Consider the following 20,995-nt stretch of genomic DNA (forward strand, 5'->3'; position numbering starts at 1 on the left):
TATTGTGAGGATAATTAAATTCACATTCGGTAAACTTGATTCTATTCCAATATGTGTGCAAAGCTTACCATGTTCTAGGCGGTGAACTCAATGTTGGGGTTTCAGTGGTTAAATTTACAGATCATCCACTGTGGAGCTGGAAGTTTAACAAGAACTATAAATGTGACTATGATTATAAATTTAATCATAATTATAAATATACAGCAATTATAACTGTGACCGTAATTATGACTATAAATATTCCTATAATTACAGCATTTACTATTTAAAATCATTTACAACTACCAATAAAGGATACACAGAAGATTCTGGTGTCTGTCAGTCATCACCAGTGATTAGAGACAACCCTTAGAAGTGGATACGGGCACATTCCAGCTAGGGAGGACTCTGCTTGGAAAGAGGTTCTTCTTCCAAAAATGCCCTGTGTGTCTGTCCTGGAAAACTGGCTTCTTGCTTCAGAGTCGTCATTGTCAAACATGGATAACTTTTAGGTCTTGTTTGTTTAATTCCATGAGTAACCCCATGAGCTACTATGCAATAATCTCAGATCAGAATATTTTCTATCTGGAGTCTCTGTGCTAATAACAACGTACTTTCAGTGAGATAAATATTAACTACTTCCTGTGCAATGAGAGAGTTTTGAGTCTTAAGCAGGAAAAGAAGCATGTCCTGCCTAAAGTCAGAACTGAAAACGAATTATTTCCTTGAATAGCAGAGAGATACCTCTTGCGTAGCACAAATGAAAGTCACTCAGTAGCATCATTTGGGTGATACTTTCAATAATGTCTTCATTCCAAATATTTCTGAGGGTCACATGCACAGCTTGCCTTTATTTTAAGCTTCATAAACACAATTTGACACTTTTGACAATTTTGCTTATGATCTCTGATAAAAATGACACGCTTCAGGTAATTTAATGAAACATTAGTTGGTGTATGTTGGAAGTAAAACCCTGAATGCCACAGCAGTACACATGTTGAAAGATCTATTTGCTTCCAAGACAAAAACACCAAATGAAAGGGGAAGCAGATAGAGGTAACAGTTGAAAGTCCAGACATGACAGTGATTAAAGTTAGAGAGAGAAAAAAAGTCATAATAATGATTTACAGTTGAAAGATGATTTTACATAGCATGCTTTTTCATGCAGCGAGCAGAAGAATCTATGAAAAATGGCAGAAGGCTGAGAAAAGCTTAAATGAGTTTTGAGGGAAGAACACATCAAGGAAGAGGGTAATTTGTGAACAAAACCTCAGGCTGGAAATCAAAACTGTGTCTGGTAGCAATGGATAGTCCAGTTTACATAGGACTTTATAGTGTATATAAATAATAGAATTCTGCCACTAGAAGAGATAACCCGTGAAATATAGGCGAGGTGCATTTACTCCGGATTATTTATAGCCACAGATGCTTGACTAAAGAATGTGGTTGTTTCTCTCTTGGTTACTGGGTTTTAAACTTGTATTTTGTTGTTCTTGCTATTTTTTAACTTGTAGTTCCAAAAGTCTCTTTGGAAAGAAAGTTTAAGCAGAGCCACAAATTGTAAGAGAGAAAGAGAGGGAGGGAGGAAGGAGGAGAGAGAGAGAAAGAAGGGGAGAGGGAGGCTGGTTAAAGCAACATTAGGAGATGAAGCCCTGCCTTCTTAGCCCCTCCCCAGATGGCCCTACGTCACACCAATGGAACTGTAGGAATCCACAGGACAGTTTGAAAATCACTACTCTAGGTAATCTGAAGCTACTGATCATTTTTGCACAGAGGCGTGTGGGAAGAAAATTTACTGCGATTAATGACATTAAACATGGATGTTCCAAGGTCAGCAGAGAAAGGAGAGTTCCCCAGTGGACTTCAGAGTGTCCTTCCCCATGGGACTAATTGCACCGGCTAACGCACCAGCTGCCAAAGAACAGCATCCCTTCTCTGACGGCTGCTCTTCAGGGCCACAGCGAGGGGGAGAACTTGCTATTGATTGTACTGAGGAGGAGGTAATAACACAAGAAAAACAAATACAGATAATATCAATTCCATACGCTTTGGGGTAGGAGATGCACCCTAATTTTATCAGGGTGTGGTTTGTTACGAGGGCCTTTTCCCCCCTGGCGCCCAGTCTTCCTCTGTGCGGTGGGTTTCACTTCGCTGCCCCCACAAGATGGCCCCCACCTGAACGTCTGTCTGCCTCAAAGCACAGAGAGCTCCAAGAGACAGCGACAGTGCCAGGGAATGAGAAATCGCACTGCTCTACTGCATACTGCCCACCTTCTCAGCTTCCAGGACTGAGAATTGATCTCACAACTGCAGAGAACTGCAGACTTTAATAATGGCTATGAACGACTTCATCTTACAAGTCCCGCACAGACTCACCATCCTCTCAATACGATGAAGCATTCCAAAAATGCCTTCAGCACACAAAACGCACATGAACTAGAAAACTTAACCCTCTTATTACACAGAGGCACAGAAGGCAGGGAAACTTTCATCCGGAAAAGGGCAAATGTCCAGACAGGCAGGAGACTTCACTCTGGAAAGAGGAGGCTGGCCAGAGTGATACGTCCAAGGAAGATCGGACAGATTCAGTGACTGATGATGCACGGGCTCAGAGGCTCCCAGCCCTGATGGACGGAAGTTAGTGATGTCACCTTTAAAACAAGAAACTCAGGGGGGTGAAAAAGTTGGTTTGAAACGTGAGTCTAATTTTAAGTATGTTCATGACTTTGAAGTATTGGTGAGAGATCCAAGCAAGAATGTCCTCCCAAAAACGGGAGATACAGAATGAGATTTCTTAAGGTAAGATAGGGCTGGAGGTTTAATTCCTGAAGATTTCATTTTAGAAAAGACATTGAATGACCTGTATCTGGATCCTCTAAGTAAGGCCTCTGTATCTAATGGTTTTGATCCATCTCTGTTGCCTAATTCATAATTTTTCATATCTACTTTCCTTACTCATTCAACTCATAGGTTTGCACATAGAAAGAATGAGTTTTAATTTAGGGCTTGGAAGGAACAAGTGTATTGACCATTGACGTCTATCTGAAAGGAGCAGTTAAGAACAGAAATTGCATGTTATGGCGATACTAGAGAAAATTGATTTTCACTTGCTAAGGTGAAGGGCACATTTTGGCTAAAAACACCTGTCACCTTAGCAGTGCAGTGGTAGCACATTCTTTACTCAGACTCTCAGAACTTTAGCATCCATCAACCCTGACAGCAAATTTCCAGGAATTTCCTAGGTCCTTGCCAGCTCACTTCCCCACTTTAATTAAGTGTTTCTACTCCTCTCCGTTTGTGGATTCAGGACTTTGAACTCTTTGTCACTAGTTTTTGGAAGTGATAGGGGACAAAGTAGTCTGTGACCTAGAAGAGCTTTGTGTTGGCATCCAGCTTCTTTCATATCCTGGCACTTGTGATTTTTAGATGGATTCCTGTCCTATACTTTGATGAAAATTTGAACACAGTAATTGGTCATTTGTCTCTTGCTTGCCTGCTAGATGACTGATTTCTGTGGTCAGCCTTGGACATATTAGATTCTTATAATAGTGACTCCTTAATGCTACCTTCTTTGCAATTTGGACAAAATAGGATTAAATAAAATTAGAGATTCTATTCTGGTTCAGAGCAACCATATTCAGAACTCATTACAGAGACTTGGACAGGTTTTAAGTTCACCCTGCAAAGCCCTTGGCAATCCCTTGGGTCTACACTGGAGCAGTGCTCCTCAGATTTCTGTGGTAATGGATCAGTTTTATTTACTTTCCACTCCAGCACAGATTGGTGCTTTTACAAAACACTGTACAACAAGAGAAGTTCACTAATCACATGCTTGCATGGCAGGGAGAGATCAGACTGGGATATGCATGTCTAAAAACTATTTTCCACTTCTAAAGCTGCTTCACTGCAGACCAGGAATGAACATTTTTTTGGACTGTACCAGTCCACGGGCCAACATTCAAGTCACGCTGGATTTAGAATACATGTAAGTGTATTGAAGGTCTATCAATCTTGAGAATGACTTATTTAAAGGTTAAAAAATAATAAATTACGTCTAAGAGCACTCAGGGCCATAAAGGTTGACCATATGACTAAATGTCATTGTTTAGCCAGTCCGTTCCTCTTTGTAATCCTTATCCCAGTATCTTTGAATAAAATAAAACAATAAACAACAATTACATCTCACACTGTTTACTGTATGTTTACTAGGCATCAAGGAGCAAGATAAGCAATTGAAGACATTATTGCATTTAATTTTCACATCAACCTTATGAAGTAAGTAATTTATAGACAAGGCTGAGGTGCACTGAGGTTAATTTATCTTTTCAAAGTTACACAAATTCACCACTGCACACGGTAAAACCAGCCAAAACACCTGCATTCCCCCAAATGAAAGTTAATTAGATTACAGCCTTGCCTGTTCTCCAGCCTCGAGAGGATACTCTGGGAATCACATTGGATTCATGGTTCCCGATCCCCCGTAACACATGTCGGCCGACTCATATTCCAGCCTCTCGGTCGTCATACTGTGTCCCTCTACGTACTGAGTATAGCTGTGGTTGACCCCACACGCCGGGCAAACTCACGAGACTGCAGAAGGTGCAGGGGTCCCGGGGGCTCGTGTCAGCCGTGAACCATCGTGGAGCAAGGAAGAAAAAAAAAAAAACGATAAATTTCACTTAGATTGTGTAATTGCTCTTAGGTTGGCAGAAGCAGATTGTGCAACATTTTACGGCAGCACTAAATTCTGCCTCTGTATCCTCATCTCCTCAAAGTGCGCTGAGCAGGATTGCTGCTTTCAACAGTTGATAAAGGGCAGGACCCTTAATTTGGGGAACTTCCCATTTCAGGAAAGTTTCCACACGGTGAGAATGAGGCTGCTTTTGGTTCTGCTTCACACGTCCCTAATTATGGACTAGACCTCAGCAGTGGTCCGGACCCCTGTGGTAAGTAACCAAGTTTCAGCAGGGAAATGAACATGATGAAAACAGTTCACTCCCCAGTTCTGTCACGGAGCTCTGGGAAGGTGTTCACAACTAGCAAAAGTGCGCACGTTTGCTGGGGCCCGATACTGTTCTGCTGGCGTTCTCACACACTCATACAGTCATTTTTAGCTTGGGGACACTAGTTCGTCCACTCTTCTGGAGACATTTAATTTGTGTTGGTTTAAAAAAAAACAAACATTTAAAAGCATAAATGTGTTCAGGTTAATTCTACACACACATCCCTTTTTTGTGTTTGTTTAGGGGTTTCACAGGGCAATCGATGAAGCCAGCCATGTGTATTTTAAATATGGCTTCCTGTGTTTTCACTAATTGTTGGCAGACTTGCAACGCACAACCGATGTAGCTGGTCGGTGCTTTGCTGATACGTGCAGCCAATCTGTGAAACACTGGTGCAAAGACAAAGGGACGCGCAGCGAGCAGGTGGCAATCAGGGAAAGGTTATGTTGTCCTCTTTTGCATTTTGTCACTACCTTCTGGTGTGTGGATAAATTAGAGGGTGTGTATGCGATGGCCACTGTCATCAAATCCAGTTGCCTGGAGTTGGGGTGGGAATGGAGGCAAATATACTAATGTGTGCGATTACTTGTGCATTCGTTATTATGCTTGTTAATATGGACTCCTCCCTTTCCTCTGCTTTGGAGCCAAGCCGCTCCTCATTTTTCTTCGCTGTGCCAATATTTTCTTTTTTAGTGTGTTTGGCATCCTTTCTCGTGTGGGGCATCATAGTTGCATTTAGATTTCCAACTCTCTCTCATAAATTGCAAACTATCTTCTGAAAAAAAGTCCTTAATGTAATATGTGTGTATATACACGGTAAAGCATAATACAATCTGAATCCCACTTGGAAGGACTGGCGGTCCTATTTCGGTTATTTAAATTATATACCCACAGATTCTTTGGTAATCTCTTCTTCAAACGCTCTTCCTAATTCCCCTCCCTTTAAATGTAGGCTATATTTCATGACACTCTCTTAACAAACAGAACGCGGCAGAAGAGAGACTGTGTGATGTCCAAGATTGGGGCATAAAAGATGCCATGTCTTTCTCGTCCCTCTCTTCGCTGGATTACCTCCAAGCTACCACATCCTTGGCCAACCACGAGAGATCCTGAGTTTGAATCACCCAGCTAGTCCCCTCCTGGATGCTTGACTCTCAGAACATGTGTCTGAAAATACACATTTGCTATTGTAAGCTGAGGTAATTAATCCGAGGGAATTTGTCTTGCAGTAAGAGATCCCTGGCGTGGCCACGCTTCCTTATGCTGGGCTGGACGATGCCCGAGTCTGTTTCATCCCTGGTGGCTAAGCCACGGCAACGCACTTAACCCAACCACAAGGAGGGGGGCAGAGTGACGGCAAGTGCACCACTCGACAGTGAAACCTGCCCAGGTTCTGCCCGCAGAGGCCGCTTACTTGTATAAATCATTGTACACGTTTGAAGTGTAAGTGAAAATACTAGGAAACGTGTCATTCTTCAATCTAGCTATTGTGTCTTGAGCATCTTCTACACGCCAGCTCCTTTTCTAGACAGTTTTGATCCCAAGACATGAAAAGCAAGTAGAACTGAGCCCCCACTTGGTAGGACGGTTTAGTTAAGGGATATGTAAATCCAGTCACAGTATTTCTGCTTAGAAAATGCAAAATGCATTTGCTATGGAATGCACCACAGATCCTTAAATTGAAGGAAAAATGGGAAGGTTTAAAGAAACCTGACTCTGTCTATCTGTCTGTCTGTCTCTCTCTCTCTCTCTGGGTATATGTATGGGTTTGGGCGTGTGTGTGAACTTAATTATTTGTGCTCAGGAATCATCTGCGTTTTTGCCGTTTCCTACTTCCTGTGGATGTGATGTTGGAACGGCTCCGTGTAGTCGCAAGGATGATAAAGGAAAATGAGCCAAAGACTAGCGGTCACGTGTCCCAGTTATTCTCCACCTCTGCCCTTGACTAGCTGTGTGTTTGGGGGGAGTCATGAGTGTTCCTGGGCAACCTTTATGCCATGGTCTTTTTCTCCTCTCTCTCTCCCTCAAATCGTTGCTGCTGAGCAGGGCAGGGTCCCACTACTCATAATTCCACCTGCTCTTCTGATTCCAGAACTCTTTGTTTGCTTAAAAGGAAGGTGTGGTTGCTCATAAATCTGTATGCTTTAAAGCATGTCTCTTGCTTGTCTCTTGTGTCCATGCTGCTTCCACCTCTTCTGTTTATCGGTGTGTACAGGTAAGTCCCTTTCCTTCCCTCCATTCTCAGTGAGAATCACACGGGGTGGAAAAGTTAACTGACTTGTGGAGATACGCCGTTCTTCACGGCCTTACCCAACACCACAAAAAAATGTTCACATCAATTGTAAATTGGATTTTTCATCTTCCATTTTCATTCTTTAAAATGGGGTCATGTCCCCTATGAGCCAATCAATCATCGCTAAAATTAAACATTCATTGCCAGTGGTCCTCATTCCTAAAGGTGTGCTGTGACATTGTGGGAAATCCTGCCTGCAGTCCGCGCCGTCATGTCCTTATCTATGAAATGGGAGTCGTGCTCCTGGGGTCCGTCATGTCAGTCGACGTGTTCCTGGAAACTGCCCTCACATTTGCCTGTCACTTTACCATTTACACACACACATACATAGTTCTGCATAATCGCCATCATAGTAAGGGAAAAGGTTTTGCACATCATTATATGTCATATTTCCTTCTTAGCTGATGAAGTCTTACTTATGCTGCTATTAGATAAATAAGATGTTGCCCACATGAAGTAAACGAGCCCTCACAATCCAGCGACCCAATTCTCAAGGACAATCAAGGGTAAAGTATGATGAGGCAGATCGGGCTGCAAATCAGGAACCACACATTTTAGAAGCAGTGAAACAAAAAATGACTGTTACACTTTCTCTATAAGGAGAAACCAGCAGAGTCTTAAGGTAAAGCGTCAATGCTGATAATTACGTGCAGGGTGGTTAAGTGAGGGGAAGACAGAGGCCAGACGGAAGTTGCTGCTCTGTCCCATCAGGCAGGCGGAGACTGAGGGGACAGTCTGCGAACAAAGGGTGGGAACCAGCCAGCCTGTAGGTTGCGCCAGAGCGCCTGGTGGGGCCGCCGCTGGCAGGACGCGACAGACGCCCGCGGCTGGGCCCGGCTTTCCCGGGGAGGAGTCACTCAGTTGCTGACGCTCCCCTCCCACCGAGGGGGGCTTCTCTTGTTTCACTTTTGCAATTTAAAAATTTATACTGAAATGAAATTCCATTACCTTCAATGCGGGATGTGCACCACCTTAAACGGCCATTAATCACGAAGGCTGGGAACGCAAAGGAGCGATTTCAAGGCTGCGTCTTCCAGGGATTGCGAAGAAGCAGGGATCCGACTCACCCCTGCAAAGAGCAGGAGCCAGACAATGGCCAGACCAGAAGAGCCCCCTATTTTGAGAACGTTTCTGTTAACATTTTTAAAATAAGTTACTTTGTAATTCAGAGCCTATGTGTTGAATTTGTAACGTATTATTTCGGGCAACAAAGGCAAACCTTCATTATGCGATGCTGTGTTACTTCTCCAGCTGGTACCGTTGTTGGAAAACTTAATAAGAAAAATGCTCCAGTTGGACTGAGCGATCTTGTCATTTAGAGTTTTCTCTTTTTCCTTTGATCTCACTCAATTACAGTGAAATGGAGAAATGCCTGGTTTGGAAGAACCTTGGATTATTTAGGACCTGGGGTTCACTACCCTCTCTGTGTGTTACATGTACTCTCTGTGGCACTTTTCAGGCAAGTCCACAGACATACATTACTGCACATAAAATAGATAAACAACAAACATCTTCTGTAGAGCACAGGGGACTGTATTCAATTTCTTATAATGACCTATAATGGAAAAGCATCTGAAAAAAAGTATATGTATGTATTACTGAATCACTTTGATGTACACCTAAAACTAACACTGTAAACCAACTACACTTCAATTAAAAAAATTAAAAAATAAAAAGTGAAACAAGTGTACAAATTCTTGTGCACTCCCCTCCTCAAGAAGAGGGAATTGAATTTCCTCCCCCTTGAAAATGGGCAAGGTTTTGTGATGGTTTTGAGCACTTGAGAAAAGCAATGCAGTATCTTTGATTTTTCTTTTTCTTTTTTTTTTTTTTTTTGCTTGAATGCTCACTCTTCAAGGTTTCAGCTGTTGTGGAAGCAGTTTGGCGGCATCTCCATGCTGACATACGGGACTGCCCACCTTAGGAGGCTGCACTGAGGATTCACAAACAGGGACTCCAAGACCGCAAGAGGATCCAGTGGTGTCTGGTCATGCCCTGCTGTGCTGGGACCCCATAGTTCTAACTCTAGTCATTCTTCAGCTAAAGTTGGACGAGAGACCCCAGTTGTAGCTAACCACTGAAAGTTCTCTGAATTCCCCAACCACAGAATTCCACAGAAAGAGCAAAACTGGAAGAGAGAAGAGCGCTGTGGGCCCCCTACTCAAGGACGAAAATCCTTTCACACCCCTGCCTCTTGGTTTTGAAACAGATGCAGTCTCCCAGGGCTCCCTGCGTCACGGAGCAGCTCACGCCGCCAATGACTCAGACGATAGAGTCAGACCCTCTCGGCGTCTGATGCACGCCCTGAGGCGTCTTATTCTCAGACACCGTAGCTGCCACCAGAGGGGGAAAGCTGACTGCACGATGGCCAGACGGCAGCCACGACACAGGCTGCTCCAGCTTGAGCAGGACGGGGTCTGTGCCTAGCGCACTTCCAAGTAGTGGCCTCTGGAGAATGGCAGTGACAGTATTGTTCATGATAACCTACATCTCTGTGGCCATCAAAGCCATTGTAGCTTGCTCGGCTCATATGTGTAAGCAGGCAACTAAGATTGTCAGCAAAGAGATGCTGCAGACCCACATTGACGCCTTCCACTCTGACAACACGGTCCCCCACATCAGCATGAAGATTCTACATGAGGTGGACGTTGGCCCCTAATCCCATGGGAATGAAACGCTGCCTGGCAGTGGAGGTTTGTAACCAGCTTGCTTGTCCCTTTTCTGTTTCTTCTGTTTCCTCAGATGAAATCACTAGGGTACGTTTAACTTAACTTCTGATTTTTGCTTTACTGAATGTACCCAATGCCTTATCTAACCTTTCATTCCTTTTCTGGATTAGAAGGAGTAAGAATGAAGAATTGAATAGTTAAGGAATGACTGACTCCTTACCCCCAGCTCCCCCTTTAGCAAATGTGCAGCTGGACCATGTGGCCAGGGTAGCACCCAATTGAAATCAAACCACACAAACAAGATAGCACCCAAAAAGGACCAGGAGTCAGCAGGTCTGTGCACAGTGGAAAAAGGACAAAGAACCTGATCTCCTACGTTAATGATTAACTAAGGTCGTCTCCCCTCTTCCCTTTAAAAACAGCCATGGCTGAGCAGGATCTTTAGAGTCGGTCTCCACATACGAGTCCGCCTTCTCCCCATATCACCAGCTCTCCGATTAAAGCAACTTTCCTTTCTGCCAACATTCCCTTCTTAATTATTGGCTTTTGAGTGGCAAGCCTCCAAATCTGAGTTTGGTAACCAAGTGCCTGCAGTTTTTTTAAGCCACTAAGTTTTGGGGTGATACGTTACGTAGCAATAGAAAACCAGAACACACTCTTAATCTCAATAAAGCAAAGATGTTTTCTTTACTGCAGGAAGGGTGAGAGTTGCAAATACATGCATATTATCTGACGCAAAGCAGGTGCTCAGTAAATTAAAGCAGTTATACCAGCAAAATTTTAAACTGTATGAACTCTTGATAAATAGATGAAAACAATCTGTCCAAATGCCATTCTTTTAGAGTAACAGGCATGCAGTTCTCCACCACTGAGTTGTTTAAATTGAATTTGACTTGTCTAAGTTAAAGTAAATCTGTCTCCAGCCAGCAGTGCCTGGGTTGGGAAAGTGGCTCATTCTCAGGCAGTTTGGGCTTCCTCTCTATCTTGGATAATCCAAGAACCACGGAGAGAGCGCCTTGTTCTGAAGGGCACTCCCCGTCTTCGTCAGGAAAGGCCCTGAATGTCATTGCCGTGTTCTTGGAAATTACATCTCTTGCAGCGCTTCCTATCTCTGTCTAACGGGGTTGCCCATTGCGGGATTCTGCAATACTCCCTCACAGTGGTCCTTCCCATTTCCCACAGGTCCTCCTCCCCTGGAATGGTTCCTTGAGGTACGACCTTTTGTGGGACCCATAATCTTGGTTCCCTTCTCCACAGAGGCAGCTAATCTAGTTTTACTCAACGTACCATTCTTTGCTCTGCTGTTCTCTGAGAGGACCAGCTTGGAGGGCGAAGGCCAACTGCATGGTCCAGCCGTGGAACGCAGAAAGATGGAAGAGTCCCTTTTTGGTAGAAGCGATCCAAGTGCCATATCGTTTGGTATAATGTCAATTCACTGCATATTTAATAGTGACCATTTCACATTTCACGCTGTTCTCAAAATTAAAATTTATTCCACTCTCGCACTATAAAACAATTTTCCTATGTTTCTAACGTATTGGTTTTTGTGTCTTAATATATAATTATAAAACCTGGATGATTCCATAGAACATTTTTGGTATATTTTGTTGAAAAAGGCAAAAATAAAATATCATTGTGGTTCTACGGCTTTGATCAAATTACTCATTTATCATCATCTTTCATTCTATAAGCAAAAAAATATACTTATGCCTAAGTATATTTTATGTATATATAACCTATATGTGTCTACATAAACTTGTATAAGTATGTGTGAGTACAAATTCAGCACGCTGTGTCTTCCTGACACTGTACTGACTATAATGAGTGACCTCAAAAAATCATAACTTTGTCAGTGAATCTGAGACAGTAGGAAATAATGCTGTGTTTTATTAATCAGTTGTCCAGTTCCTGGGATGAATTAATTTGGATTTCAATGTTGTGCCACGCAGTAGTTTTACTACTCACCAGCTATCAACAATGGCTTAAAAAAATCTTGCCAAGATTTGATTTATCAATTCATCATTAAGAAATAATTTCTTGTCATTAAAGACTCGGAAACAAAGTTCATTATTTCCCAAAAGCAATATAAAAATTTAATACCTCGTTATGATTTGCAGATTGTTAGGCAATTTATTCCATTTTCTATGTTGGCCTCGGGAGAAAGATGTGGGCGTAATTGCTATTTACTGTTCTTATTCAGATTGATATATGTTTATTGAGTGTGGTTTCATGCAAAAATGAAGAGACAATAAAACTGGACCATTCTGTTCTCAGAGTCCCGGTGGAAATCACGCATTCATACAAAACAATAATTTCCAGACTTAAGGAAAAGAAAAGTTCCACATTATACACAAAACACTTGCTTAGAGTTCTAGAATTTGTGGAAATGCTGGCTTGAAAGTCCTCCTTGACAATAATTGCCTGGAAAGAATTTTGTTTGCCATTTTCCTCAGTGTTGCACGTGTGCAGTCTCGGTTACGTGCAATGGTGACAGTCACCATGGCTGTGCCGTCTTGGTTTCTAGTCAGAGTGAAAGGGGAAGGGAGCACTGAGACACGGTAACACACACTTTGTTTCCTAGCACATTATGTTTGAATATAATAGCGTGCTGTGCCTTTCTTCCCACGCTGGTCTGTTCTTCAGTCCCGTAGACTCGGATAAGGTTTGGTGTCCTTTGACTTCATGATTTTTTAAAATGAAGTCTGGATTTCCTCTTGTCTCTTCTTCTGGGTAAGTCTGACTGCTTTGTGGCATCATAAAATCCTGATGTAGTAGAGTTTCTTATTTTATTAGGGGGCAGAAAAACGGTAACTCGCTCAAGAGGAAAAGGCTAGTTGGTGGCCAAGCCAGAATTTAAGATTCATAGTTCTTTTCACCATAAGATACTGCCTTTTCCATAATATCAGTAGTAAATGGGAAAGACGTCACATAGTGGACTATTACCTTCTAAATGAACTCTGCCCGCAAGAGGAATCATCGTGGCTGGATGCGGCTGCTCCTGAGGGCACGCCATTGGATCTTCAGCTACCGTTTAGTTGCCCTACCTCGTCTTTGCCGGAGCTGCCAGACCTCCCCGAAGCTGAGCTGGCTTGATATTCCCCCCCCATCGGCTGGGCCCTGCCGGTTTCCAGACCGAACGTGACTTGGTGGTACCTCAGCAGCCTCTGCCTCTCATTGTGGGGATTTAACACAAACCACCGTCCCTGTCGTTGATGAGAAGCCGTCTTCTGCCATTCACCACGTGGACCTCCTGGAGAGTGGTTATTCACCTCTGAACTCTGACCCCCGATACTGCCCCTGAGTTTTGCACCTCCGTTTCACATATCATCACCGTGGTGTGCGACCTTCCAAACCTCCTGAACCTCCTTGTTATGACAATAGATTATTCACGCCCTGCGACCCCAAACCCGATCAAGTGGGCTTTGATCCATCAAGGCCGCCTCCCTGCTTAATACAAGAGCTTGACTTGCTTTCCCCCGACAGTCCACCTTTCTAAGCTCTGTAATGCTTATGACTGCCACTTTTTAAAACCCTCTTGGGACTTCATTGATCTGCTGTATGACATAGAGCAAAGCTCCTGCCATTCTCTTGGGCCGTCATACTCGTATATCGTTTTATGTTTTTCTGGGCGATGATCAGTTAGCCTCTCTTATGTAACAGAAAATAAATAAATGTGCTCCGTTTCTCTCCTGGGGACTTGGAGGAGTTCGCCAGCAGCAGCTACCGTGGTGTCTGAAATTCGACTTGTGTTAATTTTTTAATTAAAAATTAAATTAATTAAAATTAATTAATTAAAAAAATACTTTGCCAATGGCCAGTAACTTAGGTCAAGACATGGCTGACGAAATCTTCTTCTGCAATCTCTCCTTCTCTGCGTCTCCCCCTTCTACTGGTCCCCTAGATGTTGACAGTACCGTTCATACAAGCTCTGTATCTAGTTAGAGACATGCTGCCTGAGCCTGCTCCTTCCTTCGGCCTGGCTCACTCCCACACACCTTCCACGTCTCAGCGTAGATACTGCTTCTTGTGGGTAACGTCTGCTCCTTGAGTCTTCAGGCCAGGCTAAGGGCTTTGATTCCATACTCTCATCGCCGCTGCAGCGTTTGGTCTGCAGCAGTAATGTGTTACTTAGAAAACTTCCTGCTATCGGTGGAAAACCCAACTCGACTAGAAGAAAAGAGAAAGAGAATTCAGTGTCTGCTGTAACAGAAGAGTCCAAGTTTGGGGCCTGATTCGGGGAGAGCTGCACTCAGAAACATCTTTCCAGTAGGACTCTGCCTTCTGTTTTGTTGCCTTTATTCTCAGATTTCACATGGTCATCTGCAGCAACCCTGGGTTCCCATCCTCTCAAGTTCAGATCTGATGGCAACAGAGCCTACCTTTCTTCATTCCTGCAGTACAAGTCTCACGAAGACTCATCGACTCTGATCCTGTCACAGGCTCCCTGCAAAATTAATCCGCGGAATCAGGAGGGTGCGACGCTGTGGGGAAGCCCACCTGAAATACTCACCTGGGTGTTTCACACACAGGTGTGAGCAGAGACAGAAAGCTTGCAGGCAAAGCAGAAACACCGACAGACATTCCATCATTTGAGCTGGGCAGTGGGCGGTCCTACAGCTGCTCCAGGGAAAGCACGAGCAGACTTAGAACCAAAACATTACTGAGAGAACCAGCTCACCAAGTGCGGCGGAAAGTCTTCAGCACTTGTGGCCAGAAAATGGCAGAAAAGAAGGAAATGTTAACCACATGAAGGCTTTATTTCCTGGCATGCCTTTTAAAGACTTGAGCAGTGATGCTGAATTAGGGGAGACAAGCTGACCCTAGAGCAAGGTCCTTATTATATATTTACAAAGTCTGGAACACTGAGGGAAAACCTTTTATTGCAAATAAAGGCAAAATTTACTTTTCGTGACATATTCCTTCCAGGACAGCTTAATGAACTCTTAATACAGTTTAGTTATTTGTTCTATCGTAAACTCAATATTCCTAGAAAAAAAAATTATTCCAATAATTGAATTCTGAAGAAAGCAGTTTATAGATATCTACACGTAATTGCAGGCTTGAGAAGGACAAGGAGATTCTTAGAAAAACTTTTCCTCTCAAAACTTTATGCATCTTATTAAATTCAAAATTGGTGGCTGACGCCAATGGTTCATGGAAATGCAATGATAATTTTAAAAGAAAACATTAAACCAAAGTTCAAATTTGTATTTATATTTCTATAAATATATATTTAAAATGTATAAATAATATTTGTAAATATTACATATTTATGAAACCTGATATTTATAAAACCTGAGTATTCATAAGCTACCAGTGTCACATTTATAGATTAGTAATAGATGGTTTTTCTATGACCGTTAATTACTCACACATCATTGCCTGCAGTAGCAGAATGAAGACGGCTGCCCTGAGGAGGCATACTTAAGTGCTTCACATGACAAAACATAGAGGAATTCATCAATTAATCTGATGTGACCTGGAGGAACTTCCAGTTTGGCTTCCTTATCCCTACCTCAGTTACTGTGAGCATGTAATTCTTAGATTATGCTTGGGTGAGTCTCACCAGGAAATGAAGATGCTCAAAGAGTTTAGTGTGTCTGGAGTTGTCACTGTGCATGATGTTGTCCATGCGTTGAGCTCACCAGTGTGTGTGAGACACGATTATATCTGAAGTTAGGCTGTGTGTCCATAATAGTTTGTGTCCACAGATTTCTGTAGGTTTAGAAGGATCCGTTGGTCTGGACGAATCATGTTTTCCAGAATGTTAAGCTTGTCTGGCACAACTGTGTATCTGCAGGGGTAAATCACTCTTGGTTGTCACTATGTGTAGGGGCTACATGTGTGTGAGCTCATTTTGTTGGTGGCTGTAGTATTGAAATGGATGAGACTGAGGCTTGGTCAGCACCTTGATCTCACCCTGGTGAGATCCAGACCAGAGGACCAGCTCTGATGCACCCAGACGCCCGGCCCAGGGAACCTGGGGACTCATGAGAAGTGCTATTTCAAGTCACTAAGTTTGTGGTAATCTGTTGCACAGCAATGGAAAACGAATAAGGGAGATTACATTGGAAACTTTGCTGAACTGAATTTTGTCTGTATGCATACATAAAATTATTTCAATACAAATATACCCAAGCCTACTGATTTTAATTGGAGAAGGAAGTAAAAACGAGGAAAAAAAAATTGCCCCGTACATGTCAGAAAAGAGGCCTGACACGGACTGGGTTTCCTGTGATAATCACTAAGATTTAATTAGCCGCCGTGCTGTCTGCAAGCTGCTGCTTCAACACGAGAAGTTGTTCTGTTACTCAGCGTCAGCTCGCAAGGGAGTGTCTGCTGGTTTCCCGGGGTCAAATGCACGTTAAGAAGTGATTTGCAGTTGTTACAAAGACGGGGATTTACAGAGCATTTAGCTGCTTTATTGTTCAGGACATCATGGGGAAAAGGGTACAAAATGGGAGCATTTTCGTTCTGTTTGCGATCTTTTTCGTACGTGGAAGAGAGAAGTCATCAGTGTGTCTGTTCCCACAGTTACATCTTAGAGGCTTTACTGAAAATCAAAGGGCAATAAAAGCAGATGGTAGTTTTACTTGCGAAATGTTTATCTTAGCTCTACTCCTCAGGCTGTGTAGACACATATGGGCCTGAAATCACCCAGGTTAGCACTGGACTGTCTCACTTCATTTAACTGGTAGCACTCCTTGGGGGGGGGGGGAATAAAAGATGGCCGTGTACACAATCAACATCACGATTTGCACCCGTTTATTGTTATTTAAAAATCAAAGACATATTCGTCTATGGGGAAGTATTCGTATCACCCATTCAATTCAGTAACAGTTAGCATCCATGGGAGAGAAAACTTGAAAAAACCTATTCAGGACATAATAGCAGAGAAAGAATTGCGGGATGGATGCAAACATTGCTTGGATTCTTGATTTGTGAAAAATAAACATGGCAGGGTGTATGCAGATGGAATTTCCAATTTATTCCTATTATTAGTGACCCTGGGACCGGAGATAAAACCACATGAGACAGTCAGGCGAGGGCAGATTTCAGTGCTGGGAATGATTTTAAGAACGAAAGTAAAAGTGTGTGTGTAGGAACCCAGCTTGTACTTGCTAGAGGTAGATTTCTAAATAAAGTGGCCACTCTGGGACAATTCCAGTGAGATCGGTGGCGAATTCTGCAGACAGGAGCCCTGGATAGATTTGGGCTATCCCAACAAATGCAGAAAAGCAAGCTTTTAGTAGCAGAGTTGCAAAGTGGCCACTTACTAGAACAAACAAATAATAGAAAACTATTAACAAATATATCCCAAAATTCTCATAAAAGAATAATTGAAAATGACCACCAGTTGAAATATATTCTTGGAGTGGCTGAGTATTTCCAAAGTATAAATCCTCAACACAATTTTTTTTTTCACCAATGACAAGACAGTAACTAGTAAAAACGGAAATACTTACCCCCTGCAACTCTTCTAGCTGGCTTCAACTCTTCGCCTCTAAGATAAAGCAGAAAGCAGAGCAAAATGTAACAGACCATGTTGCCAGGGCTCTGAACCCTTGTCTCAGCTTTCGCGCAGTGCCAAGTGACCGCGAAAATATTTACGAAAACATGTTTTACTGTTCAGGTGAAAAATGTTACGCTTTGGTGAAATGCTTGCAAGCTTTTTAGAAAGATAAATACATCATATCTGATTACGTATCTTTACAAAGACTGTTTTATGACCAGTCCCGGTCTGCACCATCCTGGTCTTTCTAACAAACCTCCCAGGGAGGAGACGGGCCTGGGAGGGTCCACGGTCCTTGGGCACAAGGACCAGGGTCATTTCCAATTTCAAACCATATTGTTGTAAAATTCTGGACACTGTCACAGAAGGCAAAGAACAGGGCAATCAACAAATGTCCTCTGAAAGATAAATTTGAGCTCTTATTTGACTGGAGTGGCTGCAAATCTGGATCACACTTTTCACTGTGGTAATGCGGGCTCCGGGTCATCACTCGTTTTCTACAAGAAAGACTGTTTGAATAATTGAAGATTTACATTGGAAAAAACAAGGAAATAAAGTATTTACTTAACACAAGAATTTAAAATTAAACAACACACTAAGCTAACTAACAAATTATAGTGAAGATAAAACTTCGATTGTTATTTTAATAAGAATAAGTCTTTGCTGTAAAGCTCCTGTATATCCTGGCTCCTCCCCCACCTCTTGGGAGCAGTCCCTGAGAGCGACCTGAGAGGCCGTCATCCCGGCTGGAGTCCTCCCGCCAAATAAAACATAACTCTCAACTTTCAGGCTGCGCGTTCATTTCAGTCGCCAGTTCACATTCTGGTAAGTTTACATTCATCAGGGAACGTAATCAGTCTCTTCCTGTAAGATCTGAGCCACTTTTGGAAGCAATGCCGTCTCTTCCCCTTCTGCGTTCCTCCCCTGCCTCTCTGACTCCTCCTCCAAGGCCTTGACTAGGTGTTCAGGGAGGGCCTGTGGCTTCGAAGCCACAGCGGGAGGCGTAAGATGTTTGTGTTAACACCACGTCCTCCGCAGACTTGCTGGGCCCCGCTCTGGAGTGCCTGGCCTAGGCTCGTCCTGAGCTGGGATCTCCCGGGCGAAGACAGAAGAATAAAGCCCGGCTTTGGGGCAGCTGATATTCTGACAGGCACTGCTAGGATCCTTAATCCTGGCCAGTCACCCCTGGACTCAGAGTCCTCGGAACTTGCACACACACTTTTTTAAATCCCTTGCCTCCGCTGGTCCACAGGCTTTCTCTTACTTCTGGGTCTCCTTTTCTGGCCACGTGGGCCATTCTGGGTCCCTTCTTCACGGCTCCCAGTGCACAGGGATGCAGGCTGGCTTTGCGTTTACCCTTCTAGCTTTTTGCCAGTGCTGCTGCGCGGTCACCCTGTAGTGTTGAGGGAAATAAAAGTTTGTGGATCCTCCATTAGAGGCCAGAAAGTTTACCAATAGCTCTCAAAGTCCTCAGGTTCCTCAAAGAGCTAATTATTTCTCCCCTCGCCCCTACGTCCATCCTTCTGGGCAAGTTTAGAAGTGTAACTCATGTGTGTCTGACCTAAATCCCCTTTCTTCTCCTTCAGTCCAGTGGAACCAAAGGTTTAAGCTTCCCCCAGATCCGTCCAGTCCGGAAAGGACCCTCTTCCCCACCTTTGTAATGTTCTATAGCTATGCTAGCCAGGGCTACCTCTGTTTTGTGCCAAAAGATGGAATAAAGGATTTCAGAAACTCCTTTTTCTCTGGACTGTGCCCTGCTTTCACAAATACGGTCTTGCAAAAGAGGTCATGCAAGGCAGCTTTAAGACTCAAAGTTGGTCAATGGCTCCTTTCTTCCAGGAAATAAATAAAGATTTCAGGACACACAGATTTTCTGCGACGGGTGAATGATGCCGTGCAGGCCCAGAACTTGGCACAGTGCTCACCGCCTAGTGGCCGCTCAGTGCATGTTGGTTGTTCTCTGAGTGTTGTGCAAATTCACAGTTGTTTCCTACGAATCACTTTCTCTGTTCTGAGAAGGCCTTTGAGTGTTGTGGATGTGGGCTCCCTCGGCAACGTTTTGTGCAATGTTTTCTCTCAGCCCTTCTCTTTTTCTTCTCTCTAAAATCTCTCTAGATTCCAACGAATGCCCATGCATATTCCTCTGCACCCCACCCCCCGGTTCTCTCCCTTCATACTCTCCCTACGTCCTCCCCCGACCTCCGCCCCCCAGCATCCCTGCAAAGCCCCTGTCACTGGACACTCCCTCTGCATGCCTTTCCGCCTTTCCAGCCCTCTCCTAGCCCGAGTCACCAGAAATGCTCTTATGGATAAATCTGTTTACCTCCTTGACTCAATTCTACTGTCATTTCTAAGAGTTGAAACTTTCTCTTTATAAGTGCTTCTAAGTCTTTAGGTCCTTATGTGTTTCTACTATGCTTTCTGCCACCTATAAAGCTAATTTTTTTCTCTTAAAGTATTTCATGGTCCCTCCATCTGCTTTTTTCATGGCTTTGGTGGCAATTTGATTCTCTCACACAAAGGATTCTGGGTGACAGATTTCTTCTAATACCTTTTGCCTTTGTAACTGAAATTATTCTTCTTAGATACGGCAGAAGCTGGGGCTTATGATCCTAAGTCAGTCTGCACTGGTCACCGCTGAGTCTTCACTTTTGCAATTTGGGCAATCACAGTCTGCGTACTCTCAGCAGTCATTGTTCACTAAAGGCACACACTGTGGAAAATGAGCACAAGAGTCATCTCAAAGAGACCTGGATAATCTAAATGAGTTATTCCTGTCGAATAAACCAACTCACCATTCTCAAGCTGCCCTTACAACGAAAGTGCAGTGTCAGCCGCAGGAGAGAGTTGCGCATCATGAAATGAAATCTTCCCTATTCAAGGAACAAATACTCAGCATTACAAATGGTTTTGTTATAGAACGGGACCTTTCATTTGCTTCTAAAGCAGAGGAAGCAGAACCCTACATGTGACCGTGTATACATGAGGTGAGTGAAACCACAGGGAAAACAAACAAACAAACAAAAACAAGGCACATTGTCCTCAGGCATCAGTTTGTTCTACGGTGTCATTTAAAGCATCTTTTTAAAAAAATAGTAAAACAAGCCGCATTATCATGGATTCAACCCAAAGCATATCGGAAGCCTTTAAGGCAAAACACAGGAAGCTAGAGCGGTTTTTACCTTTCTCTTTGGAGTCATTGGACCTCATTCTAAAATCACTCAGAGGTCTTCGTTCTCTTGCCCACCGTGTTAATTAATGTGTCAGGAATGCTTAGTCAAGAATGTTCAGGGACCAGTGGATTTAAGAATATTAGTAAGCTAAAAATATGCTGACGCTAGACTGGCCTACCATTAACTAAGAGAGGGCGTCTGCCCCATAGGTTTGGAATAAACTCCATAAGCCAGAAGAACTTGAAGCCAATTCTCCTTTTTTCTCTGCTAGTTACTTGACACTACTTCTTTAAGTGGAGCCCTTCTCCAAAGTCCGTATATTTTTTTAAATGAATTGTATATAATTCTTCATCGCTAGCAAGACG

At 43.2% G+C, this 20,995-nt stretch overlaps 1 long non-coding RNA gene across 1 annotated transcript; it reads right to left on the bottom strand.

Moving 5' to 3' along the window:
* Positions 1–16,364: 16,364 nt before the first annotated feature.
* Positions 16,365–20,353, bottom strand: LOC135319883 (uncharacterized). The gene is made up of 4 exons (XR_010378878.1): positions 20,253–20,353; positions 20,009–20,170; positions 17,411–18,850; positions 16,365–16,497 (listed from the first exon to the last, which is right to left on the bottom strand). It is a non-coding gene; the product is annotated as an uncharacterized LOC135319883 (long non-coding RNA).
* Between the last annotated feature and the right edge of the window lie 642 nt (positions 20,354–20,995).

The sequence above is a fragment of the Camelus dromedarius genome, chromosome 33 (genome assembly GCF_036321535.1).
Source record: "Camelus dromedarius isolate mCamDro1 chromosome 33, mCamDro1.pat, whole genome shotgun sequence".
In the NCBI taxonomy this organism is placed as follows: domain Eukaryota; kingdom Metazoa; phylum Chordata; class Mammalia; order Artiodactyla; family Camelidae; genus Camelus; species Camelus dromedarius.